The 12,227-nt window shown below is 44.9% G+C and overlaps 1 protein-coding gene across 2 annotated transcripts in view; it reads left to right on the forward strand.

The window, feature by feature from the left end:
• Positions 1–6,250: 6,250 nt before the first annotated feature.
• NOD1 (nucleotide binding oligomerization domain containing 1) overlaps positions 6,251–12,227 on the forward strand; it is an 87,815-nt gene continuing 81,838 nt past the window's right edge. For both annotated transcript variants that reach the window (XM_055420936.2, XM_055420937.2), the window contains exon 1: positions 6,251–6,899. The gene's annotated coding sequence lies outside the window, so the exon portion shown is untranslated. The remainder of the gene's footprint in view (positions 6,900–12,227) is intronic.

The following is a 12,227-nucleotide window of genomic DNA, read 5'->3' on the forward strand; positions in this document are numbered from 1 at the left end:
AATTTAAAACGTTTGCTCTGTAAAAGATCCTATTAAGAGAATGAAAAGACAAGCTTGAAGTAAGAGAAAATATTTACAAACCACATATCTAACAAAGGGTTAGTATCTACAATATGTAAAGAACTTTTGAAATTCAACAATAAAGCAAATAATTCAACTAATAAATGAATGAGACATGAAGAGACGTTCAGCGCAAGAGGAGACATAGATGGCAAATATGCACATGAAAAGATGTATACCATCATTAGCAAATTAAAGCCATAATGATAGATCATTAAACTCTACACACGTATAGAACAGCTAAAAGAAAACATGACAGTGCCAAATGCTATGAGGATGTTAAGAAACTAGATGACTTACACATTGCTGGTGGGACTGCAAAAAGGTCCAGCCACTGTGGAAGACAGGTTAGCAGTTTCTCAGTAAACTAAACACGCAACTATCATATGACCCAACAATTGTACTCCTGGGCATTTATGCCAGGGAAATGAAAACTTACGTTCACATATAAACCTGTAGATTAATGTCTATAGCGATTTTATTCATAACAGCTAAAAACTGGAAATAATCCAAATGTCTGTCTACATGTGAATGATTAAGCTGTGGTATCTTTGTGGTAATACTATGAAATACTATCAGTAATAAAGAGAACCACTTTATTCCCTAGGTGAAACTCCAGAGACTTAGGCTGAGTGAACAAAACCAGTCCCTGAACAAAATAAACACTGTGTGCTTCCATTTATGTAACATTCTTGAAATGACATAGTACAGAAATGGGGAACAGGTTAGCGGTTGTCAGAGGTTAAAGAGGGGGTGGTGTGATGTGATGGCAACGTGGGGGCTCATTGCAGTGGTGGAAATGTTCTGTATCTTGGCCGTATCATTCAGGGTCTACAAGATGTTACCATGAAGGGAAATTGGCTTAAAGGTGTAAGGGTCTCTGCATTATCTCTTACAGCTGCATGTGAATTTACAGTTCAGTTCAGTTGCTCAGTCGTGTCTGACTCTGCAACCCCGTGGACTGCAGCACGCCAGGCCTCCCTGTCAATTTTACATTCTTACCAACAACGTATAATTTTTAAAGGAAATACTTAAGTGCAAATTTAACCAAATGTGTTAAGACTTGTACTGAAAACAAAAAAACACTGATTAGAGATATCAAAGATCTAAATAAATGGAGAGGTATACTATGTTCATAGTTTGGAAGGCTCAACATAATAAAGATCCAACTCCCAGAGCTTGCTCAAACTCATGTCCATCAACACAGTGATGCCATCCAATCATCTCATCCTCTGTCGTCCCCTTTTCTTGCCTTCAATCTTTCCCAGCATCAGCATCTTTTCCAGTGAGTCAGTTCTTTTCATCAGGTGGTCAAAGTATTGGAGCTTCAGCTTTAGCATCAGTCTGAATATTCCAATGAATATCCAGGACTGATTTCCTTTAAGATTGACTGGGACTCTCAAGTCTTCTCCAACTCCACAGTTCAAAAAGCATCAATTCTTTGGCACTCAGCTTTATTTATGGTCCAACCCGCACATCCATACATGACTACTGCAAAAACCATAGCTTTGACTAGGACTTCCCTGGTGGCTCAGATGGTAAAGTGTCTGCCTACCATGCGGGAGACCTGGATTCAATCCCTGGATCAGGAAGATCTCCTGGCGAAGGAACTGGCAACCCACTCCAGTACATGGACGGAGGAACCTGGCAGGCTGCAGTCTATGGGGTCAAAAAGAGTTGGACACGACTGAGTGACTTCACTTTCACTTGACTAGATGGACCTTTGTTGGGAAAGTAATGTCTCTGCATTTTAATATGCTGTCTAGACAGCAGCAGCAGATTGGTCATAGCTTTTCTTCCAATGAGCAAGTGTCTTTTAATTTCATGGCTGCAGTCATCATCTGCAGTGATTTTGGAGCCCCCCAATATAAAGTCTCTGTTTCCCCATCTATTTGCCATGAAGAGATGGGACCGGATGCCTTGATCTTAGTTTTCTGAATGTTGAGTTTTAAGCCAATTTTTTCACTCTAGCGAGCTTACAACTATCCCAAAATAAAAAGTTTAATTAAAAGTAAAAATAACTATATATGAATTTTTGAAGCAGTGGAATCAGCAAAGAACAGGAGACTATTAAACATGACCAATAAAATTAGAAATAAGATCAAAATACTCTTAGAAAATAAATATATTATTGTTGAAATTAAGAACTTAAGTGGATGGTGTATTGGTTGCCTATTGCTGTTGTAATAAGTTACCACATATTTAGTGGCCTAAAGCAACACAGTTTTTATTATGGCTCTGGAGTTCAGTAGTCTAAAATGGGTCTCACTGGGCTGAAATCAAAGTGTCAGCAGGACTGTATTCCTTCTGGAGTTCTGCTAGAGAACCCATTTCTTTGTTTTCTGCAACTTGTAGAAGCCACCCTCAATTTCTTGACTCATAGCTCCATTCCTCCTCTTTGAAACCAACAACATTAGGCCCAATCCTTCTCAAATTGCTATCTCTTTTAGCTCTACTTCTGCCGCCCTCTTCCATTTCTGGATGAGGAATTCCCCAGGTCGGTAGGTGCCCAGTATGCTACTGGAGATCAGTGGAGAAGTAACTCTAGAAGGAATAAAGGGATGGAGCAAAAGCAAAACCAATACCCAGTTGTGAATGTGACCGGTGATAGAAGCAAGGTCCGGTGCTGTAAAGAGCAATATTGCATAGGAACCTGGAATGTTAGGTCCATGACTCAAGGCAAATTGGAAGTGGTCAAGCAGGAGATGGCAAGAGTGAACACAGACATTCTAGGAATCAGTGAATTAAAATGGACTGGAATGGGTGAATTTAACTCAGATGACCATTATATCTACTACTAAGGGCAGGAATCCCTTAGAAGAAATGGAGTAGCCATCATGGTCAACAAAAGAGTCCGAAATGCAGTACTTGGATGCAATCTTAAAAATGACAGAATGATTTCTATTCATTTCCAAGGCAAACCATTCAATATTACAGTAATCCAGGCCTATGCCCCAACCAGTAATGCTGAAGAAGCCGAAGTTGAACGGTTCTATGAGGACCTCCAAGACCTTTTAGAACTAACATCCAAAAATGATGTCCTTTTCATTATAGGGGACTGGAATGCAAAAGTAGGAAGTCAAGAAACACCTGGAGTAACAGGAAAATTTGGCCTTGGAACACGGAATGAAGCAGGGCAAAGGCTAATAGAGTTTTGTCAAGAGAACGCACTGGTCATAGCAAACACCCTCTTCCAAAAACACAAGAGAAGACTCTACACATGGACATCACCAGATGGTCAACTCCGATATCAGATTGATTATATTCTTTGCAGCCAAAGATGGAGAAGCTGTATACAGTTAGCAAAAACAAGACCAGGAACTGACTGTGGCTCAGATCATGAACTCCTTATTGCCAAATTCAGACTTAAATTGAAGAAAGTAGGGAAAACCACTAGACCATTCAGATATGACCGAAATCAAATCCCTTATGATTATACAGTGGAAGTGAGGAATAAATTTAAGGGACTAGATCTGATAGAATGCCTGATGAACTCTGGACGGAGGTTCGTGACATTGTACAGGAGACAGGGACCAAGACCATCCCCATGGAAAAGAAATGCAAAAAAGCAAAATGGCTGTCTCAGGAGGCCTTACAAATAGCTGTGAAAAGAAGAGAAGCGATAAACAAAGGAGAAAAGGAAAGATATAAACATCTGAATGCAGAGTTCCAAAGAATAGCAAGGAGAGATAAGAAAGCCTTCCTTAGTGATCAATGCAAAGAAATAGAGGAAAACAACAGAATAGGAAAAACAAGAGGTCTCTTCAAGAAAATTAGAGATTCCAAGGGAACATTTCATGCAAAGATGGGCTCGATAAAGGACAGAAATGGTATGGACCTAAAAGAAGCAGAAGATATTAAGAAGAGGTGGCAGGAATACACAGAAGAACTGTACAAAAAAGATCTTCACGACCAAGATAGTCACGATAACGTGATCACTGACCTAGAGCCAGACATCTTGGAATGTGAAGTCAAGTGGGCCTTAGAAAGCATCACTACGAACAAAGCTAGTGGTGGTGATGGAATTCCAGCTGAGCTATTTCAAATCTTGAAAGATGATGCTGTGAAAGTGCTGCACTCAATATGCCAGCAAATTTGGAAAACTCAGCAGTGGCCACAGGACTGGAAAAGGTCAGTCTTCATTCCAATCGCAAAGAAAGGCAATGCCAAAGAATGCTCAAACTACCACACAATTGCACTCATCTCACACGCTAGTAAAGTCATGCTCAAAATTCTCCAAGCCAGGCTTCAGCAATATGTGAACCGTGAACTCCCAGATGTTCAAGCTGGTTTTAGAAAAGGCAGAGGCACCAGAGATCAAATTGCCAACATCCGCTGGATCATGGAGAAAGCAAAAGAGTTCCAGAAGAGCATCTATTTCTGCTTCATTGACTATGCCAAAGCCTTTGACTGTTTGGATCACAATAAACTGTGGAACATTCTGAAAGAGATGGGAATCCCAGACCACCTGACCTGCCTCTTGAGAAACCTGTATGCAGGTCAGGAAGCAACAGTTAGAACTGGACATGGAACAACCGACTGGTTCCAAATAGGAAAAGGAGTGCATCAAGGCTGTATATTGTCACCCTGCTTATTTAACTTATATGTAGAGTACATCATGAGGAACGCTGGGCTGGAAGAAGCACAAGCTGGAATCAAGATTGCTGGGAGAAATATCAATAATCTCAGATATGCAGATGACACTACCCTTATGGCAGAAAGTGAAGAGGAACTCAAAAGCCTCTTGATGAAAGTGAAAGAGGAGAGTGCAAAGGTTGGCTTGAAGCTCAACATTCAGAAAACAAAGATCATGGCATCTGGTCCCATCACTTCATGGGAAATAGATGGAAAAACAGTGGAAACAGTGTCAGACTTTATTTTTTTGGGCTCCAAAATCACTGCAGATGCTGATTGCAGCCATGAAATTAAAAGACGCTTACTCCTTGGAAGGAAAGTTATGACCAACCTTGATAGTATATTAAAAAGCAGAGACATTACTTTGCCAACCAAGGTCCGTCTAGTCAAGGCAATGGTTTTTCCTGTGGTCATGTATGGATGTGAGAGTTGGACTGTGAAGAAAGCTGATCGCCGAAGAATTGATGCTTTTGAACTGTGGTGTTGGAGAAGACTCTTGAGAGTCCCTTGGACTGCAAGGAGATCCAACCAGTCCATTCTAAGGGAGATCAATCCTGGGTGTTCATTGGAAGGACTGATGCTAAAGCTGAAACTGCAGTACTTTGGCCACCTCATGCGACGAGTTGACTCACTGGAAAAGACTCTGATGCTGGGAAAAGTTGGGGGCGGGAGGAGAAGGGGACGACCGAGAATGAGATGGCTGGATGGCATCACCGACTCTGTGGACATGAGTTTGTGTGAACTCCGGGAGTTGGTGATGGACAGGGAGGCCTGACGTGCTGTGATTCATGGGGTCGACGACTGAGCGACTGAACTGAACTGAACTGTGACTACATCCAGCCCATACCAATAGACCATGATTAATCTTTCCATCTCAAGGTTAGCTGATTTGCACCCTTAATTCCATCTGCTACTTTAATTCTCCTTTGGTTCCAGGTGTAGGACTTGAACATTATAGGGGGCCTGGAGGGACTATTCCACCTAGCGAAGACCAGTAACACAGCAGATTCAAATAACCACAAAAATAATTGATTAATGGAAAGAACTGAAGACGTTAACTGAAAGTGCAGCCAGAGAAGCGGGATATAGAAAATGTGAGTATTTAAAAGATATGGAAGATAAAATCCAGAATCCTAGAAGGACAAATTTTGCAATTTTTCTACCAGAAGTTCATGTAAGGATAAACTTACATGAAGGAGAATTGGTATCTTTAGCGGCTCTATATTAGGTCTGACAATTTTGCACGTCTCCCACCAGCGTTACCTTTGCAAAGTTTTACTTTTGAGTTATGAACAAACTTCTCAGAAGGCAGCCTTTTTTGGGAATCTAAATATTCATGAGCATATGGGGCCACATGATTGAATATACTTTATTCAGTGTAAAACTTATTTATAGCATCGTTATGCCTTATGTAGATCTTCTCCATTTAAAACGTTAAAGAAACATTTTATTGGGAAATGTATTAGCTAGCATGTTACAAACTCCCTGACAGGTCATCACAGCGTTAACAGTGTATAATGTACACCGCCAAGAAGAGATTTAAGGGCAGGAAGAAAACCTTAGATTTTTTTAAAAGTCCACATTGAAGGGTATTCTCTGTCGTAAAAGGTTTGATTGTTTTGAGCTGCTTTTAATCCGGGAGCACGTGTCACGTGTTAACAGGAGTTTCACGGGGGAGCACGTGTTCTAACAGGCGTTTCCACCGTCGTGTTTTGAAGCAGCTGCCTCTGGTTGCGGACGCTTGGCTAGCACTTCTAGCGGGACGGGCCTGAGCTCGCAGCGGCCGGGACTGAGCTGGCACCGCCAGTAGGCAATGGGTCACCTTTAGGCGAGCTCTCAGGCCTACCCGCGCGGTGGCCTGGCCACTCTGCTGGGGCAGGGACTGCCCCTCCCGGCTGCCCAGGGCCACTTTCCGCGCGCAGCCTCTCCCGGCCGCCCGCGTCCGCCTCGCTCGCCCGGGCCGCGCCTCGGCCTTTTCGCGCAGGCCGCGGAGGTGAGGGGCGCGGCCGTCGCTGCGGTCGTGGCAGTTCGCGTTCCCGGCCCGCGCGGCGGCTGTGCCTTCCCTGCAGCTGGTGAAGTTGCGGGCGCCGCGCGCTCCTGGGCCGGCGCTCCCCAACCTCCGAGTTCCCGCCCGCGCGCTCCCGGCGCACCGGACTCCGGCTCTGGCTCCCCAGTACCCCGAGGTCTGCACACCTGGCGACCAAGTAAGTCCCAGCGGCAGGGGTGGGTGGCGCGGGGCACACGTTTTCTGGGGGTCCTGGGCGCCGCGGCGGAGGAGGCGCAGAGAGGCGGCGTCCTGCGAGCGGGCGGAATTCGAACCTGCGCTGGAAGAGCTCCGGGTGGAGCAAGGAGGAGAATCCCGGAGTTTGTGGAACGCCCCGAAAGTTCAGGGGGGTGAACTTCAGCGTTAGGGGAATCGTTTATCCCACGGTGGTCCAGACAGAGCGTCTCAGTCCTGCCTGCACCGTAGAATCACCTGGGCTGCTTGTAAAATCCAGATGCCCAGGCTGGATCCATCAGAACCCCTGGGGGAGTGGAGGGGGCTTGGGTCTGTATCGTTTACACTTCTCAGCTGATTACACTGTGTGGGCAGGGTTGAGCACCAAAGACCAAAGCGTGGTTGCCAAGAGAGGGTGGAAAGGCGGGCAGGACAGATCCGGCTGTACCCAGTGTCCCGCGGAGCCCAGGGGATGGGGCAGTGGCCCTCCCTCTGGTTTCCTGAGACGCAGAAAAGGGAAATGAGACAAGACTTGGCAGCGTCGCCGGAATACTGCCTCAGCTATGCACACAGTCTTTTGGCACATTGTGAAACACAGAAGCCTTGCCAGATCATGATGCCTCGTTGGTTCTGCTTTCTGGGAAATGCCTCTGTTACTGTCATTTAAACTTAAGTGAAGGGAAGCCAGTGAACCCATTGACAACTTCTGGGATTTCTGCTTTAAGGGTGAAGCTAGGTGTGCTTCGGAGAAGGCAATGGCATCCCACTCCAGTACTCTTGTCTGGAGAATCCGGTGGTCGGAGGAGCCGGGTAGGCTGAGAGTCGGACACGACTGAGCGACTTCACTTTCACTTTTCACCTTCATGCATTGGAGAAGGAAATGGCAACCCACTCCAGTGTTCTTGCCTGGAGAATCCCAGGGACGGGGGCGCCTGGTGGGCTGCTGTCTATGGGGTCATACAGAGTTGGACAGGACTGAAGCGACTTAGCAGCAGCAGCAGCAGGTGTGACTTTGCCTCAGGGTCGGATTTATTCCTGCTAAAGGCCCCCTATCTGGGATTTCCCATATCCAAGGAAGAGTTACTCTTCCTTGGATATTAGGAGGGCACAGAATTTACCCTCTTCTCACCCTAGGGTATATGCTAGGGGCAGATAGCTCTAATCTCAGCAACCAGGGCCCCTGGACAAGACACAGATTTCTACTGTGTGTGGGGCAGATAGGAAAGGTGGATTTGAAACAATAGCCTCGGAAAAGAGAGGGCTTCCAGAGGGTCCAAGAAGAGTGGATCGTGGTTTTGCGTAATGAAGAAATTTAAGTTGAAGCTTTGGAGCCCATCAAACCTGGGCCCAAATTCAGATTCTATCACTTCTGTGATACTTCCGTGATCTCCCTAAACCCCTGTTTTCTTTCTTGTGAAATGGGGGGAAAATAGTAGCTTTGTCCTGAATGAGATACTGTGTATCAAATGCCTGGCAGGCCGGGTTGCTGCTCCATCAGTAGCAGTTACTAGCCACTGCAGTGGTGATTTGTGTTCATCAGTTGTTTATTTAGTACAGCCACAGTGAAGAGAGTGTCCAGCAGTTATGTCCTTTGAAACTCCATTCCCTTTTTCTTTTCCTGCCTTGCTCAGGAGAGGGGTTTGTACTCCTCCTCGGTCACTGTGTACTTTGAGGTCTGGAATTTCAGGCCACCAGCCTGTCGCTCAGTAGGGCTTATTAATGGCTCTGGAATACAGTTTTACTCCACGTGATAGAAATGACAAAGTGGTCCTTAAGTTTGAGACTTCCTCTATTCCACTGCTATATATATATATATATATACACACATGAGTATATGTATACACATGTATACATATGATCATCTCTGTAGCTAGGCTGTTTACAGGGTTTCAGAATTGACATGGGCACACACACGTGACTTTTGTGCTGTCAGCATCCTTGGGCTGTGCCCCAGTTGTACCTGTTTTGCTACTGACTCTTGGCCTAGGGACAATGAATCCTCCTTAGATGACCAAGAAGTCAGGAATTTGGGGAAGGGAAAACCTGCATCCTGCAGTTATGAGTGGGGGCATCCTGAATCTTTCACCATAGTTTCACTGTGTGTGTCACTGTGATCCTCTGACAGTAACAACAGCACTGTTTATTTTAAACAGCAGAAATACTGTAAATAGTAATTTAATGTTGATATAAAAATCAAGTGCTTTTAGAGCACTATTCCTGATACTTGCCTTATGAGAATCTTAAATTCTTGTCTCCTTTCATAAAAAAAAAGTTCAGTATTTATTCAGTATCTATGGCAAGCCACTCCAGTACTCTTGCCTAGAAAATCCCATGGATGGAGGAGCCTGGTAGGCTGCAGTCCGTGGGGTCGCTAAGGGTCGGACATGACTGAGCGACTTCACTTTCACTTTCACACATTGGAGAAGGAAATGGCAACCCACTCCAGTGTTCTTGTCTGGAGAATCCCAGGGACGGGGGAGCCTGGTGGGCTTCCGTCTATGGGGTCACACAGAGTCAGACACGACACTGAAGTGACTTAGCAGCAGCAGCAGCAAGACTTCAGGATTTGAAGTTTAAATTACCAGTTCCTTCTATGATTCTTCTTTTTTGGGGGTTTGAGGCAAGATGAAACTTAAAAAGATAAGGTTCATACTTTTGCTGAATTTTTGTCATGTAGAAGCTTTTAGGCAGGTTTCTGAGAGTCCTGTTTTCTTTTATCTTTTGGGCAACGTCGGTTGAGCCTCATACAAAGGGCTTTCTTTCATCCATCTATAGAGTCCAAAGTTGGAAGGAAGGAGGGTTGTTTCAACGAAAACTCTTTGGTGCGTCATTACTCAATGACGTGTCTCCCCCCGCCCCCCAAACTTTATTCTTGTAGTAAGAGGTGAGTAATCACTGCCCTTTCAATTAATTAATGTTTTTTTACCCAGTGCTGGAAAGTTTGTCAAAGCGAGACTTTCTGGGTTGAATTCTTCTTGTTGTGTTTTATCTAAAACCCGCCACAGACCAAACTGTGGGCAGAGATTTTAATGCCAAGTTGGCCAGGACAAGCTTGCCACCCTCCCTCCTGCCCTTAGTCATCCTCCCTGCCTCTGGAGCTCTTGAGTCTGGGATGCTGTTACTCTGTGGCGATCTTTACTTGGCCCTCTGCAGGGGCACGATGCCCTAACAAGGGATCTACTTCTATAGAACCAGCAAGGCAATTTTGTGTTATGCTTCACTTAGAGTGCTCTCTGGTAATCTGTTGCTTTGTTGTTTGTTTTGCTGAGTAATCATTTTCCTTTAAATTAAACTATAGTTTGGGGTTTCAATTCAATTTCAGTGGCTCTGAGATCAACTGGCCCAGCCAACTCATTGAGAAAGACCTTGATGCTGGGAAAGACTGAAGGCAAAGGAAGAAGAGGGCGGCAGAGGATGAGATGGTTAGAATCACCAACTCAATAGACATGAGTTTGAGCAAACTCCAGGAGATAGTGGAGGACAGGGAAGCCTGGTGTGCTGCAGTCCATGGGGTCACAAAGAGTCGGTCATGACTGAGCAACTGAACTGATGTTGTTGTTCAGTTGCTGAGTCGAGTCCGACTCTTTGTGACCCCATGGACTGCAGCACACCAGGCTTCCCTGTCCATCACCAACTCCTGGAGCTTGCTCAAACTCATGTCCGTTGACTCGGTGATGCCATCCAACCATCTCATTCTCTGTTGTCCCCTTCTACTGCCTTCAGTCTTTCCCAGCATCAGGGTCTTTATCAATGAGTCAGTTCTTCACATCAGGTGGCCAAAGTGTTGGAGCTTCAGCATCAGTCCTTCCAAAGAACACCCAGGACTGATCTTCTTTAGGATGGACTAGTTGGATTTCCTTGTAGTCCAAGGGACTCTCAAGAGTCTTCTCCAGCACCACAGTTCAGAAGCATCAATTCTTTGGCGCTTAGCTTTCTTTATGGTCCAGCTCTCACATCCATACACAACTACTGGAAAAACCATAGCCTTGACTAGACAGACCTTTGTTGGCCAAGTAATGTTTCTGCTTTTTAAAATGCTGTCTAGGTTGTTCATAGTTTTTTCTTCTAAGGAGCAAGCGTCTTTTAATTTCATGGCTGCAGTCACCATCTCCAGTGATTTTGGAGCCCCTCAAAATAAAGTCTCTCACTGTTTCCATTGTTTCTCCATCTATTTCCCATGAAGTGATGGGACCAGATGCCATGATCTTAGTTTTCTGAATGTTGAGTTTTAAGCCAGCTTTTTCATTCTCCTCTTGCACTTTCATCAAGAGGCTCTTTAGTTTTTCATCACTTTCTGCTATAAGGGTGGTGACATCTGCATATCTGAGGTTATTGATATTTCTCCCAGCAGTCTTCATTCCAGCTTGTGCTTCATTTAGCTGGGCATTTCGCATGATGTACTCTGCATGTAAGTTAAATAAGCAAGGTGACAATATACAGCCTTGACGTACTCCTTTCTCAATTTGGAACCAGTCTGTTGTTCCATGTCCAGTTCTAACTGTTGCTTCTTGACCTGCATACAGATTTCTCAGGAGGCAGGTAAGGTGGTCTGGTATTCCCATCTCTTTCAGAATTTTCCACAGTTTGTTGTGATCTGTACAATTAAAGGCTTTGGCATAGTCGATAAAGCAAACAACAACATAGTTTCCTATAGAACTAACGAATGGGTCAACATGAGGGTCTAGGTAATTTGCAGAGTGAGCACCAGGTTAGCACCAGGTGTTGGCTGGTTACTGTTTTAATAAAACGTGAAAAGTCACTGTCACTACATCTTTGTATACCTCACTATATCTTTGTTGCTGTTGGCCCTTCTGTATGTCATCTCCATGATACAGTTTAGGGACAGAAAATAGTTGGGGGATGGAGTGACTTGGTAGATATTTTCAGAGTCACGCTTAGCTGAGTAGGGCAGTCAAATACTGCTAAGGAAAGAAAAGCCTTTCCATGGTAGAAGAGCTGGGAGCAGATGATGATTTACATGAGAAAATATTTATTGTGTTCTAATGGAGATCGATCCTGGGTGTTCATTGGAAGGACTGATGTTAAAGCTGAAACTGCAATACTTTGGCCACCTCATGTGACGAGCTGACTCACTGGAAAAGACTCTGAAGCTGGGAAAGGTTGGGGGCGGGAAGAGAAGGGGACGACCGAGAATGAGATGGCTGGATGGCATCACCGACTCTGTGGACATGAGTTTGAGTGAACTCCGGGAGTTGGTGATGGACAGGGAGGACTGGCGTGCTGTGATTCATGGGGTCGCGGAGAGTCGGACATGACTGAGCGACTGAACTGAATTCCCAAAAGATAAAAGTCT

The sequence above is a fragment of the Moschus berezovskii genome, chromosome 3, assembly GCF_049115385.1.
Source record: "Moschus berezovskii isolate FMDL1 chromosome 3, NW_MosBer_1.0, whole genome shotgun sequence".
In the NCBI taxonomy this organism is placed as follows: Eukaryota; Metazoa; Chordata; class Mammalia; order Artiodactyla; family Moschidae; genus Moschus; species Moschus berezovskii.